General features: G+C 42.1%; 1 pseudogene; it reads left to right on the forward strand.

The window, feature by feature from the left end:
• The first annotated feature begins 4,730 nt into the window (after nucleotides 1-4,730).
• On the forward strand, nucleotides 4,731-6,725 carry LOC147426094 (uncharacterized; annotated as a pseudogene).
• The last annotated feature ends 7,988 nt before the right edge of the window (nucleotides 6,726-14,713 follow it).

Consider the following 14,713-nt stretch of genomic DNA (forward strand, 5'->3'; position numbering starts at 1 on the left):
AAACACACTGCTGGCAGCCATGTGCCACACTCAAGGTAATCCCCCTCGCCTCAAGCCAAGGCCATCGCATAAGCTCCACCTCTACAAGACTCCACTACTCACATGCGGCCTTCCTGGAGACTTTCATGTTGGGCATGCCCATAGTGCAGATGAAGCACGAGAGCTCTCCAAACTTAAATTGGCCAAAATATTATAAATGCTAAATTTCCATGGAGCATTTAATTTGAATATTTAATAATGTAGGTGCCTAAAGGCTTAATGAGGACTGTATTCCTTTTTTAAATTTTTTATATATATTTTTTGCCAGAGAAACGCTTGTGAATTATATTAGAAGGGGCTATAAGTTACATCTTTCGAAGGCATGTTATATTTATAGAGGGCAAGTTGTCAGGCAATGTTCGGTGGAAGGTGGAAAATGACAGGCAATATTCACATTTTCTTTTTGCCTTCTTTTGATCATTTTACAATACATTTTTACTAAACCAATGTGCGAAAAAGGTTCTCCTCAGTTTAGCCTAGGGGTAGCTAATATCAAATGAGAGTAAGAGGAAGAAAAATCAGTAAAAAATATAAGGAAGTATTTGTAACACATTATGAATTTGTAAAATTCTTTGAGTACTTATGGTTTGCATCTTGGCAAGGAGGAAATTTGGCTGACTACTAGAAAGGAATTTTTTTTTCCCCAACACACCCAAGGGCCCACAATGGAGGTGCTTATCCTTTTTAAATATTAGCCATGTTACATGGTTGAGCAAGGGCCACATGCCATCGGGCAAGAGCCACACGTAGGCATCACCATGGCCACCTAATTGATGCACCACATGTTGAGAACGATAGAGAGAACTTGTAGCAACTAGCTACAAACATCTTCCTCGGTGACCCACCCCAAGAGGAGAATGCACTTGAGTGTCCAAGGGCAAGAGCCTTAGCAAGGTGAGCACAAGGTGTCCCTCTACAGTGTGACTCAACGTGTGATTTGAACCCACAAATTGTAGGCTGAGAGGCCAAAGCCTTACCGCTAGACCAACTCTTTGCGCACGACTACTAGGAAGGACTTTCTTGGATACTGCTGTAAATACCATCTTGAATTATTGCCACGTGTTCAATAAGAAGATATTCTTTATGGACGTGTGGCTTATAAATTGTTGTGTTTTCTTTAGTCCTCTCCTGGTGGCACCCACAAATCATGATGAGTCCCACTGCCTGCCATTTCGCTGCGAATGCTCTCCCAAACAAGATTCTCAAGATTCTAAGACCAGCAAAAAGGCCCGCATTTCTTAACAAAAATTTCAACCACGTCCATTTCCACTTATAGTCGGTGTATTCCCATGCATATATTCCTATTGACAAAGCTCTATTAGAATCACCAAGCCCATTAAAAAGCTTTCTAGGTAAGCCAAAGTCAAGATGTCTAGCCAAAAGGCTATTGAACAACGCGTGGAGCCCATAGTAAAGAACCACCAAGGTGGTAAAAGAGTACAAAGGCAAGCTTTTGAACTCACTAGGCAGTTGGTGCGCTCAATCTGTCTAAGCTTCTTTACTTTATTGAGAAACTTTTGGCTTTATGGCTACCACCATTGGCACTTAGAGTTATAGATGTGCCAAAGAAACATATCACCTGTCAGTGGACAAGGTGAGCATTCTAATGAACACTATTATTACCTTCTCAACAATAGGTAATCATGTAGTTGCCTAGGTAGGAAGGCACAAAATTCTAGAAAAACCTATAGTATCATGCAAACTGCAAATTTTAAATTTCAAAATTGAAGAAGCTAGAGAGGAACACATATTCCACACAGGGAAAAGGAAAATGAAACGGTAACAACTTTTATTTCCAAAGATAGCATGAGGATAGATTTGGGCAGTAAGAAGCTGTGTAACATTTTTGAACAAAAACACATGGTACCTAGGCTAATGTTATTGATGCTTCATTTTCAATGTATCTATTGGCTCCTTGAAAAAAAATCAATAGCAACGAATATTCTTCCCACTTTTCTCCTATCCTTAGCGTGCCTTGTTGCCTCCTGATTGCCCACCTCCTCCTCTCAAGACTGCCTTCGACCATGCGTTTCCTCTCCTCCACAAAATCCATGTCGACCAAAGCACCACCAGACATGACAGCTTTCAGCAATTGTATCTGTAGAAAGGCATTCTCTAAACTTGTAAAAACAGCAGAAAACTCGTTCTTGAGAGGGTGAGATGCGCACAGAGAGAGAGAGAGAGACCAATCTAGGTGCTCCGAGAGTGAGAGATAGAGACATCATAGGTTGTGCACGAGAGCGCGAGAGAGAGAAGATGCACTCACCTATGCTTGCACCATGCAACGAGCCGAGAGAGAGAGAGAGAGAGAGAGAGAGAGAGAGAGAGAGAGAATCTACTTAGATTCTTCTCTCCATTTCTTTTTCAAAATGTGTAAGTCCTACTCTCTTAAAGAAGTGGCTCCAATGTTTTTTCGTGTTTAGCACATCTATTAGGGGGGCTAGGCTGCTCCTTCCCTCAAGTCATCCCAGTTGCAATAATAATTGCACAACGGTCTCCTTGAGCTTGGAAGAAGAGGATGCCAATGAGAGAGTGGGTTTCTTGCTAGACTATTCGAGCATCTCTTCTTAAGGCATTGATAGCATAGTTTGATATTTACAAAGGATATAAAGCATATCAAATATACTATGTTTTGGTAAGGCATTCCACCTTCGTTCCCTTTGCCGGGGCCGTTCAAAAGGGGGGGGGGGGGGGGGTGCGGTGGGGGGGGTGGGTTGTTCTTTTATATCATACAAGTTCACATTGGAGGGGTTTTTTCAAATTTCCAAGAATTAAAAGATGATTACATTTAAAAGAGGGGTTTAAAAATGGAAACATAAGAAAAAGCTACAAGTTTATGAGGGAAGAGGGGTCATTTAAAATATGGAGAAATGTGTTTAAAGCTACAAGTTTATGAGCAAAGAGGGGTCATTTAATATATGGAGAAACGTGTGTGTAGAGGGATTTTTGAAAATACCTCCTGCAAGCACATGATGTAGATTTTTTTGGAAAGGTAGACCCCCTAGGGTAAAAGGTCCAGTTAAAAACCGGGGTCGGAAGGAGAGACAACACTTAGGTACAAAGAAAAGCTAAAAAAATAACCACTTTCATTCAAAAGTAGATTCAAAAGTAGGCCAAAATTACAATGTGGCTGAAAATAAATTATTAGATACATCTTGTCTCTTTATTGGAGCTTCACGCTCTCATTTCTCACTCTCTCTCATATCCTCATACACTCACAACCCACACTCATTGCAACCTCTTCATGATCTAGATTCGTTCGTTGTCCTTCTTCATCCCAACAAGATCCTGCACTTGATACCTGCACATGAACTATTCATCAGCACTTGATAACCTTTGCTCTTTAAATTAACAATCACCTTCCACACATATGTACAACAACCTTCTCTACACACAGAGAATTCACCTGCTACACTTACACAACTCACAGTCCCAGGCACAGAGCTACATACATCAAAACCAGCCCCAAGAACACAACATTCACATAACCTGTAACACACACCAACAACATCAACAACAGCAGCCCTAAGCTACATATGTCGAAACCAACCCCAAGGACCAAGCATTCGTGTAGCTTGTAAAACACACAAGAAGCAGCAGCCCCTATCTGTCACAACTTGTTGCTCATACAGTCAGCCCACGGTCTCTCACAAGCTACTGCTCCACATCAGGAATCACAAGGTGTTACTCACGCATCAGAAATTTGCAGGTCCCACATCAGGCATCACGCATCAGGAATCACAAGGTGTTGCTCATGCATCAGGTACTTTCTTAATGTCTCTACCTTTCTTTTAGAGTAATGTTATCAATCTTCTTCAACTTTGCACTTTGCAGTCTAGGGTTGTGCAAAATGAGGCCACAAAAACAATCATCAAGCAATGTGATTACATAGGGTAAAGAATCTTCCTCCACTTCTACAAACTCATCGAGCAATGCAACTGACACATCATGGCCTCTTCTGCCCCATGTGAATGCAGAGCATGCTTAATAGATAGACATCCGCTCGAAGGACTGCTTTGCACTTCTCTTTTATTACATAAAAACGGAGGAAGAGTTTGTTGTTGTGGAAGAGTTCATGTTTAGCCAGTTTTTATGTGCAAAAAACCTCGCAAGACACCTCCTTTTATCTCTCCCAAACAACCGTTGCCGAAGGAAGAACCTAAGGAAGATTGTGCGCCACGTTCTAGCCCTCTCAAACCGGCTCAGAAGAGAAAGTTCTCAGTAAAAGAGTATTTACGCCTGCTGGAAGATCTTCCCCTCTTCGAGTAAGTTTTATATACACTAAAACATATCTTCCATCTGATTCACAGATTCATTGTCTCACTCAACTACAGATTTTTGGACAGGTATGGCGAAGAGAAAACAAGCCATTGCACCTTCACCACCTACAAAGACCAAACAACCATGGAGTGCAGCACAAAGAAAAAGTACAAAAACTCCACAAAGGTGCAAAAAGAGGGTGCAATTTACGCCAATAAGGAGAGGGAATGTCAACCTACAATCTCCAAGCAAGGAGAATGGCCAAAGCTCAAGGAGGATTAGCAATCCATCTGCATCAAAGAGAAGCGACGACAACCCTCCCACAACAACAACCAAGATTAAAACCAGAAGAAGAGCAGAATATCGACTCGGGCCACCGCTTGTAAAACTAGCCAAGCCTTATTTTCCAAAACAAGAATCTACACTCTTGCATGTGGTTCCGCTTCTCGAAACATCTTCAGAGCCCGCTATCCTTGGAGGGTGAAGAAGACTCAACAAAGACATTGAAAAAGAAGAAGAAGCGCAATGTTTTGACTTGGACAGAGTTAGATATGGCAAAAGCTCTTCAAGCAAGAGAGAATGGCCTATCATTGCGCAAGTACGCTCTACAATTTGGGATGAGTCGTTCAGCTATAACAAATTGGGAAGAAGGGAGGACCCAAAAGACGAAAAAAGGACCATCAACGCAGTTGACAATAGAGGAGGAAGATGCTCTACTCAAATGGATATTTTTAAAATGTGAATCGGGACATGGCGTCTCCGTTCTAGATCGGGAGCTTAAAGTTGCCGAAATTTGTCAAACAAGGCACACCTTGTTTTCAATGGAATACCAGGAACAAGTTGGTGGGAGGGCTTTCGAAGAAGACATCCAAACTTGGTTTTTAGGGTGACAGAGGGATTACACCAATTAGGGCAAGCAGATTTAGGCCTGAAATAGTGAAGTCACTGCATAACAATCTCCAAAAGCTTTACATGGAACATTCCTATCCACCCACCCACATTTGGAATGCAGACGAAACTGGATTTCAGGGTTTTACAGATAAAGGCATGAAAGTGTTGGCAGAAAAGGGAGCAAAGGCAGTGTATGGAATCACTTGTGATTCACGAGAGTGGATGATCGTGTTGTGTTGTGTACACGCAGCAGGCTAGGCCATTCTTTATTTCTACATCTTTAAGAATAGTCGAATTAATGGTGATTACATTCAAAATTGTGAACAAGGAACAAGTATGGCTATGCAAAAAAAGGCGTGGATGATGGGCTCGCTATTCAAGGCATGGCTAAAGCATTTTGACAATGCAGTGACACAGACAATAGGAAAATTTCATAGGCATCTTCCAATTTTGGATGGGCATGGCAGTCATGTGTCAATAGATGTGGTAAAGTATGCTCAAAAGAAGGGAATAGACATCATTACGTTGCCCGCCCATACATCACATAAATTGCAACCTTTAGATGTAAGTGTCTTTAAATCATTAAAAGTAAATTTTCAAAAAGAAAGGGACATCTGGTAGCAGAGAACTTCTTCGAGACAAGCATCAAAGACAGAGCTTGCCACTATAGTGGCTAAGGCAATTTCATCTCTTTCACAGAATCCAACATTAAGGCAGGCTTCCGAGTGACGGGCATTTGGCCGCTAGACTCATCAGCAGTTCGGTTTGAAGGTATGCCAAGTAACCGTATCAATCTGATTGAAGAAGCAACAGATGACTTGGGGACAAATAATGGAACACCTAATGATGAGCTTTTTTCTCAAGTACAAAGCACCCCAATGCAAGAAAACATTGAAGATGAGGCAATCCTTGCCTTACACAACATGGCGGCACAATTAGAGGAAGACATCTTGGGAGAACATGGAGGCCAAGTAATGACCTTCACACAACTGATGGAGGATGCAAACATCTCCACCTTTAAAAAAAGAGGCCCGCACGAAATTATTTATGAAGAGAGAAATGCAGTTGTGGGTAATGTGGCACACATAACTGATAGTAGTGAACAACCTCCTTTGAGGAATTATACTTCTCCAATCACTCCAAGGTCATGGTCGCTAGAAGAAGTTGAGAATCAGTATCCAACCACATATGAGAATGCTAACATCAACACATTAAAGCCACAACAGCAAGAGATTGGGAATAAGCACCTCATTGACCTCTTACGAATTCCATCAGCTGACGTATCCGTGAGGCAAGTGAATCGGGAGGCATTTGTAGACTATATAAATAGTTTAATTCTAACATCCTCTCAATATATGGAGAGTATGAGACCAAAAATTGCCAAGAAGGAGGAGGTTGCCCAAGCAAGGAAAGAAAAACGTTTGGAAAAGGAGAAAAAGAAATCTCAAGTTCTTGCAGATAAAGACGCCGCAAAGCAGAGAAAGCTTGAAGCACAACAAGCAAAACAATCACGCAAGAGTTGGGAAGTGCGATAGCAAGCATTTGAAATCACAATGCAAGGCATCTTATGGGAAGGTGGATCTACACAAGGACTATTTGTAAGACCTTTGCATATTGATCATCCATATCAAGCACTAGCGCGGAGGCAAAGGAGGATGGACAAATTGCGTCTCAAACGACAATCGTTGAACTCCAATTGATAGTATTGCCTCCCTAGTTCTGATCATGCCAAGCGATATTTCTCTTTCCTAGTTAGAATTCTTACTAGTAGCTAATGCAGTCCATCTTATTTTGCTTTTTTGCTTCATACTTACCTTTTGGTTCAACATGGTAAGGTTTTGCTCCAGCCTTTCCTTGAGAAAATAGAGTAGACTTTATAATCTCCTGCTTTCCTCCTTATCAAACAATCAATGTGATTTTTTCTAGACAAAGGTACAACTCCTCAAAAACTTCATGTGCCTCTGGTGGTTTGCTATGTACTATGAATCAATAGATGGCTTTGGCCAAGTTCTATTTCTACAAGTTGACCCTTTAACAAGTTGTGCATACATCAATTAGAATTTTACTCTACAAAATCTTTTTTCATAGTTTTTCTCTTGTTTATCTTCAAAATACCTAGCTTAACAAACAATACAGAGCATGAATTCGAGAGTGTTGAGTGAGGTAGATACCTCACCTGGCGTATCACAATAGCTCGAGAAGACATGTGGCTCGAAAAGAAAATACGCCCTTCATCTGGATTTACATTCATTCACCACCTGCAACATCATCTCTCTCTCTCTCTCTCTCTCTCTCTCTCTCTCTCTCTCTCTCTCTCTCTCTCTCTCTCTCTCTCTCTCTCTATGTGTCCGTGTGCATAATCATGACAATTGAGGCAGATAATCGATTGAGTTCTTTGCTGGGTCTCTACGGCAGCAGGTAACCCCCCCCGCTCTCTCTCTCTCTCTCTCTCTCTCTCTCTCTCTCACACACACACACACACACACACACACTCACTATGTTTAGTCAATGTGATTTTCTTGGCTGCCATTGAAACAGGCAGGGGCAGTTTGCCAACATGGACTTGTATGCTACTGTGGAGCCTCGGAATGTTGATGTCCCTGCGTGAAGGATGGGGAGTGTTGGGTGAAGAAGGGAGTGAGGGAATCTATAGACGTGCACACACACACCTGTAGATGCGCGCACACACACACACACACACACACAGCAAGAAGCTTGATAGCTTGAAGCTCCCTCACTTTGTTATGAAGAGTTCAAGTGTGAGTATGAGAGAAAGATACGAGTCTCCCTAACTACAACATACCACCACACATGCGTATAGTGTGTATATGTGGTTACACAGGAAAAAAACCTCTAGCCAACACTAGAGTAAAAATTGTCCGTGTATAGGGAAACGGTTCACATCAAAACTACCCCGAGGGACACGTGAGTGTAACAAACCCCCCTGGAGTGAATGATGTGAACATGTACAGGGAGGTGACAGATCAGCCTTCACATGGTAACAAGCCTAAAGCTTTGCTAAAAGCTTCAAAATTTTCCCTTGGAAGAGCTTTGGTGAACAAGTCTACCACATTGTCTTGTGTAGGTGCATACGCCAAATCAATATCTCCTGCATGTAGCCACTCTCTGACATAGTGATAATGCACCTCAATGTGTTTTGTGCGAGCATGAAACATTGGATTCCTCACAACTGCCAATGCACTCTGACTGTCAGTGAAAATGGTCGTAGACTCATGTGGCTTCATGCATAGATCCATCAAGAGACGTCTGACCCATACACGCTCCCCTGTACTCAGCCTCACAAGTGGATGTGGCCACAGTTGACTGCTTCTTACTAAACCATGATATGCATGATTTTCCAAGAAGAAAGCAATTGCCACTAGTGGACACTCGTGTATCATAACAACCAGCCCAGTTACTATCTGTGAATGCATGCAAGCATGGCTGATTATCTCTACCATAGAAGAGACCAAAGTTCATAGTGCCTTTGAGGTATCTAAAGACACGCTTCACAGCTTGCCAATGCTTAGTGTTGGGGCTATGCATAAACCTGCTCAACTGGGAAACAACATATTGTATGTCTGGCCGAGTGTTGCATACATAAAATAAGCATCCCACAGCTTGTTGGTAGAGAGAAGTGTCAAATGCATCATCACAATCCTCAATTGAGAACCTAAATCCTGTCTCAACAGGAGTTGAAATGGACTTGCAATCCTCAAAACCAAAACGATGAAGCAACTTCTCAATGCATTTTTCTTGATGCATGATAATACCCCCCTCAACGGAAACAAACTGGATACCAAGATAATAGCTCAAATGACCAAGATTTTTGATCTCGAAAGCTTGTTGCAAATCAGCCTTTAGTTCCTCAATTTTTAGCTGACATGACCCACTCAAAAGCATATCATCAACATAAAGAACAAGCACAATCAAGTCATTTCCATCTTTGCGTACATAAAGTGTGTTCTCAATCGGACTACATTGGAAACCAAGATCAATCAGACCTTTAATGGCAAAACCAGGAGGTTCTTTGACATAAACCTCTTCATGTAAGTCACCATTCAAAAAATGCAATTATCACATCCGATTGATGCAGTTTCCAACCAAGATGAGTAGCCAATCCAACCGCAGCACGAATGGTAGTCATGCGTGAAGTAGGCGCAAAAGTCTCCTCATAGTCAATACCATATTGTTGCGCATAACCTTTTGCAAGAAGTCTTGCTTTGTAGCGTTCAATACTACCATTAGACTTTCTCTTAACCTTGTAAACCCACTTAGTACCAATTGCATGCTTACCTTTAGGTAAGTCACATAACTCCCAAGTACCATTCTTGGAAATCGAATCCAATTCGTGTTGCATAGCAACCATCCACTCCTCATTTTTAGATGCATCTTCAAAAGATAGTGGTTCTTCATTACATGTTGTTGCAATGAGAGCTACATCCACAAAATCACTCGATACATGGCGAGTAGATGATCTTGTTCTACCACGCAAAGGAGCCCTCAACTTACTATCTTGTAAAGTTTGCTTCAGCCATCTTGGCATTGCTTGTGCATCCCTAATAGAAGTGTGTTCCTTATATAATTCATGATCAACTTGTACATCATCAATGGACTGAACTTCATGTTGATTTTCAGTCATGTTTGGATGCAAATTCTCAGCTCTTTGAACCTCATTTGGTTGCTCTACATGGTCATATCCAATATACCACTTTCAAACAAAGGCATAAGTGTATCAAACATATCTTGTGACCCAATAGTTGGCTGTGTTTTACATTCAAGCAAGGGATGGGCTGAATTTTCAGCAAATATCACATCACAACTTACAACAATCTTGTCCGTTAATGGATGATACAAACGATAACCTTTACTTTTAGCACTATAGCCCATAAAGATACATTTCATAGCCTTATCTTGCAGTTTGTAACGTTGTTGTGAAGGCACAAGAGCATATGTCAAACAACCAAACACACACATATGGCTTACCATTGGCTTTCAACCATTCCAAGCCTCATAAGTTGTAACAACTCTCAAAGCTTTAGTGGGACATCTATTCAAAACATAGTTTGCACACATGAGCACTTCCATCCAAAACTTATCAGGAAGATGCTTTCCTTTAACCATACAACGTGCCATTTCCAAGAGAGTACGATTCTTACGCTCGGCAACACCATTTTACTGAGGTGTATATGGCACAGTACATTGATGCATAATACCTATGTCATGAAGAAAAACATTAAACTCATGCGACATATATTCCTCACCACGATCTGTGCGAAGAGTAATAAGTTTGTTGCCACTGAAATTTTCAGCCATAGTCACAAAGCTTTTAAAGCATGTAAAAACTTCATTCTTTGCTTTCAATGGATACACCCAAGTATGGCGAGTAGCATCATCTATGAAGGTAACAAATATACATACTTTCCAAAAGATGGAGTCTTCACAGGACCACATACATCACTGTGTACAAGCAGTAATTTTTTTGTATCATGAACAGAACCATCCTTCGAAAAAGAGGCACGATGCATTTTGCCAAGTATATAACCTTCACAAGCATGATTCTCAATGGAGCTAAGTGTGGGCAAACCAACAACTATATCACGCTTTTGTAAATAGAGCAAGCTATTGAAGTTTAAATGACCAAAACGTGCATGCCATAACTCCGTTTCAGCCATAGAAGAAGTACAAACAAGCAAGGCATTTGATGCATGTCTCTCATAAGTATCCATGCGATACAAGACATTGCATAACGTCCCAGACATAACAATAACATCACCATTGCTGAAGTCATGAACCATACATTTGGCATCCACAAAATGTACATGAAGACCCAAAGAGGCAATGGTAGGAACCGAAAGCAAGTTCTTCTTTATGCTTGGCCCATACAAGGCATTCTTGAGAGTCACAACACCCCCATTTGCAGTCGTAAGCTTTATGTTCCCAACTCCAATGATAGGGTAAGAGGCATTATTTGCGCAAACAACATGCCCCCCCTTTGGTGCATCTTGCAAGGACACAAAAAACTTCTTACATGATGTTATGTGCTTGGAAGCACCACTATCAAAGTACCAATTAAGATCAGCCTCACGCACTATCATACATGTAGAATGTAATGAAGGATCATATGTGCATGTAACAACACAAGCCCAAACATCTTGAGCAAGATTAGCTTCATCATCCTTTGCATTACTCGTGCTCTCAATGATAGACATGCTCGATTGCTTCTTCTTATCAATACGCTTTGCAAGATTTCTACATTCCTCAATGGTATGTCCCGACTTCCGACAATACTTGCATCTCTTCTTTTTTTGTGAATCACCATCACTAGAAGAATTAGTGGAAGAGGGAGTTTGGGGATTTGGTTTTCATGTGCCCAAAGCTGGTCTGGACTGAGATAGCAAGTGCTTGAGTTCCCTCAATCAAACCACTTCTATTCATTCTAGATTGCTCTTCTTGTAAGAGAAGTGACACAATCTCATCAAAAGTATACATGTTGGGATTTCCTTTTGCAACCAAACGAAGGGTAGTAGCAAAGCTTTGAAAAGAATCTGGCAACCCTTTAAGCAAAGTGGAGATGAGAGAATTGTCCGAGATAATCTCATCTATGTTTGCCAATTGCTCTTTCAAATCCTTAATCTTTGTAACATACACATCAACGGACTCACCTTCAGCCATATGCATTTCCTCAAGTTGCTTTCTCAAGTAAGCCACACGGGCTTCATTGCACCCGGCATACAAAGAAGCAAGTACATCCCAAGCTTGCTTGGATGAAGTGCAAGATCGAATGTGCAGAACAATATGACGCTTCATGGAAAGAGCAATCAAAGAATGTGCTTGGGCATCCTTTACATCCCATCTAAGCTGATCCTGTGTAGGTGGAGAAGATGAAGAAACAATTGTTGAAGAGCTACTTGCATCTGTAACAGTACAAGTAGAACTGCCAGGTCTCTTGTCTACATCCGCCACAATGTCCATAGTTGCTTTGCAACAAGCACATATTTCATCATGTAAGACCACATCGTGTAATTGGTATCATCAAGCTTATCCTCATATTGAAGCATGCCAAACAAGTCATTATTTCTTGCCATAGCACCCATGAACAATAGATTGGCAACAAATGCACTCTCGACAAAACCTGTAGAAAATCTGTAGACCTATAAATGCTGTTACATCAAAGCCTTAATGTGTCCACAAATTTTTATTCATGATATCATTGTGTAGTACTCATTCTTAGCTTCGTTTTGAGTCCTAGGTTGAGCAAAATGGACACTCGGAGCACCCATGGCGAGCAAAACGGTGACTAGTTGTCCCGAGGCTGCACCTCTTGCAAAATCTAATATGAGGTATGTGTTAGGACAAGGGTCCTACGGGGCAAGGCCCAACCTAGGGGGTCAGGGACCTAGGCCAAGGGCCGTTTGGACTAGTGCGGACTGGGGATCCGCTTAGGGCAAGTGCTAGGAGCTAGCCTATATAAGGGGTGGTAGGGAGGAGGATCCCAGTTCAGTTACCCTAGGTCTTATATTGGTATCAGAGCTAGAGGAGAGGAAGTCCATGGAGGAGGGAAGGACAAGGGGCTTGCTTCATATTTGTGCATGGATGAGGGCATGCTTCTCTCTCTCTCTCTCTCTCTCTCTCTCTCTCTCTCTCTCTCTCTCTCTCTCTCTCTCTCTCTCTCTCTCTCTCTCTCTCTCTCTCTCTCTCTCTCTCTCTCTCTCTCTCGTCGCTTCGAGCTTTCCTACCATGGCGTGGGCAGGGTCCCTTAGAAGAAGGAAGAGGATAGGGACGCAGGAGCATCCCCTTCCATAGGGGCTCAAGCTTGCATGGCCAAGAAGGAGCACGGAAGCACCCTTACACAGGGGAAGGTCGGAATCGACCTGCGCGGGTAAGCACCCTTGCATAGAGAAGAAGGGCCGATCAACCTGCTCAGATTCGCATGCAATTGACATGGTTGAGTTTGCGCTACAGCAAGGCCAAATTTTTGTCTCTAGCGCAACCCCGTTCGAGCTCTTCAAGTCGCCTTGGTTCCTCCCTTGTCATCTGCGCAGCTCGTTTGCCCGCCATGACCAACTGTGAAGATTTATTTCACACCGGCCAGCGGCCAAAGTCCAAATTGATAATCTACTTTAACTTGGGGTGCATGCACACCCGGTGAAGCCGAACAGAGTTTGCATGCACACCCCATGAATCCGGACACGGTTCCGACAAACAATTTGCTGATGAAGTCGTGTGGGCAGCAGAAGTACACAACAGTTTTTGATTACTATGAATGTTTGCATGTTCTGTCGGCAGCGGAGAAAAATTCAAGGAAACTCGCACGCACAATTATGTGGGTGATTCAAGGAAACTTGTACGCATAATTACGTGGTCGACAAGGTCGTGGAGCTACAAGCAGAGAATCGAGTTCTCTTTGAAATTGGCAAACATCCTTAACGCTTTCGGAATTTCCAATTATGGTTATCCAAGGAATAGCCCAGTCAAGACTTCATGTGGAATTGATACTTGCTGAAGGTCTTTCGGCATACTGCGAAGCATACTGGAAATCTGACAAACTGTCAAGAACAATGTCAATTAGCCTCACGCATGGCTTGAGTCTATACCGCCTTGTATTGAAGCACAGTTCAACAACACTTCAATTTGATGCAAATTTGCAATGTTTTTGGGCTCTCAAGGCGATTGACACATCCTATTGCTCAACTTGATGCAAGGGGCAAGTTGTTCGGCATGGCCGACTCCTTGTCACTATTTCTAGCAGCTTCTAGAGGATGCTTGCCACAAAGTATTAGTTCATTCCAATTGAAATTGCTCGACAAGGCTTCAAGTTAGGGATCTTCAATTGCAACTTCTCCCGTTTGGCATATGCTATGAGCATACAGATTTGGGAGGGATTAGCCAATGGGCTTGCTAATTATTTTATTTCGTGAATGACGGTCACATATGGAGCAAGAGGGTGAGTTGTGTATACGACCATTCCCCCTCGCACAACAGATATGGCTATGAGCCATCTGTGAGCAAGGCTTCAATTCCGAAATCTTGCATTGAGCTTTTTTCCTGTTCGGGGTATGCTATGAGCACATGCCATTGGGGAATTTCTTCATATGCCTGCAAGATATTTTAGGGCGTGTATATGATGCATACGCCAACTTTCTTCCACGCAACAAAGCTAGTTATGATCTACATGGAAAGAGCTTTTATTCCGACATCTCCATACAACTGGTTACAACGGACTGACCAGGTTAGATCATGTTCAATATTGTTTATTTTTCTATGTTTATACATTTACATCGGAAACTAATGCTTTTGTACAAAGCAAAGTTCTTTGAAATTTTTTTATGAAGCAAGGCTTCTCCCTTGTGCCAAAGTACTTCCCAATGACTTGGAATCACAAGCAGTGGCACAGAAGTTTGAAAAACTAGCAAAATAGGGCATATCACGGCCTCATAGCATCCCTACCAGTTTCAACTGTGAAAGGCACTAATGGTTATGGCTCTCACGTTGGAGGCCATCACTCTCCCCAAGGGCTTAG

The sequence above is a fragment of the Adiantum capillus-veneris genome, chromosome 24 (genome assembly GCF_014529385.1).
Source record: "Adiantum capillus-veneris isolate H3 chromosome 24, ASM1452938v2, whole genome shotgun sequence".
In the NCBI taxonomy this organism is placed as follows: Eukaryota; Viridiplantae; Streptophyta; class Polypodiopsida; order Polypodiales; family Pteridaceae; genus Adiantum; species Adiantum capillus-veneris.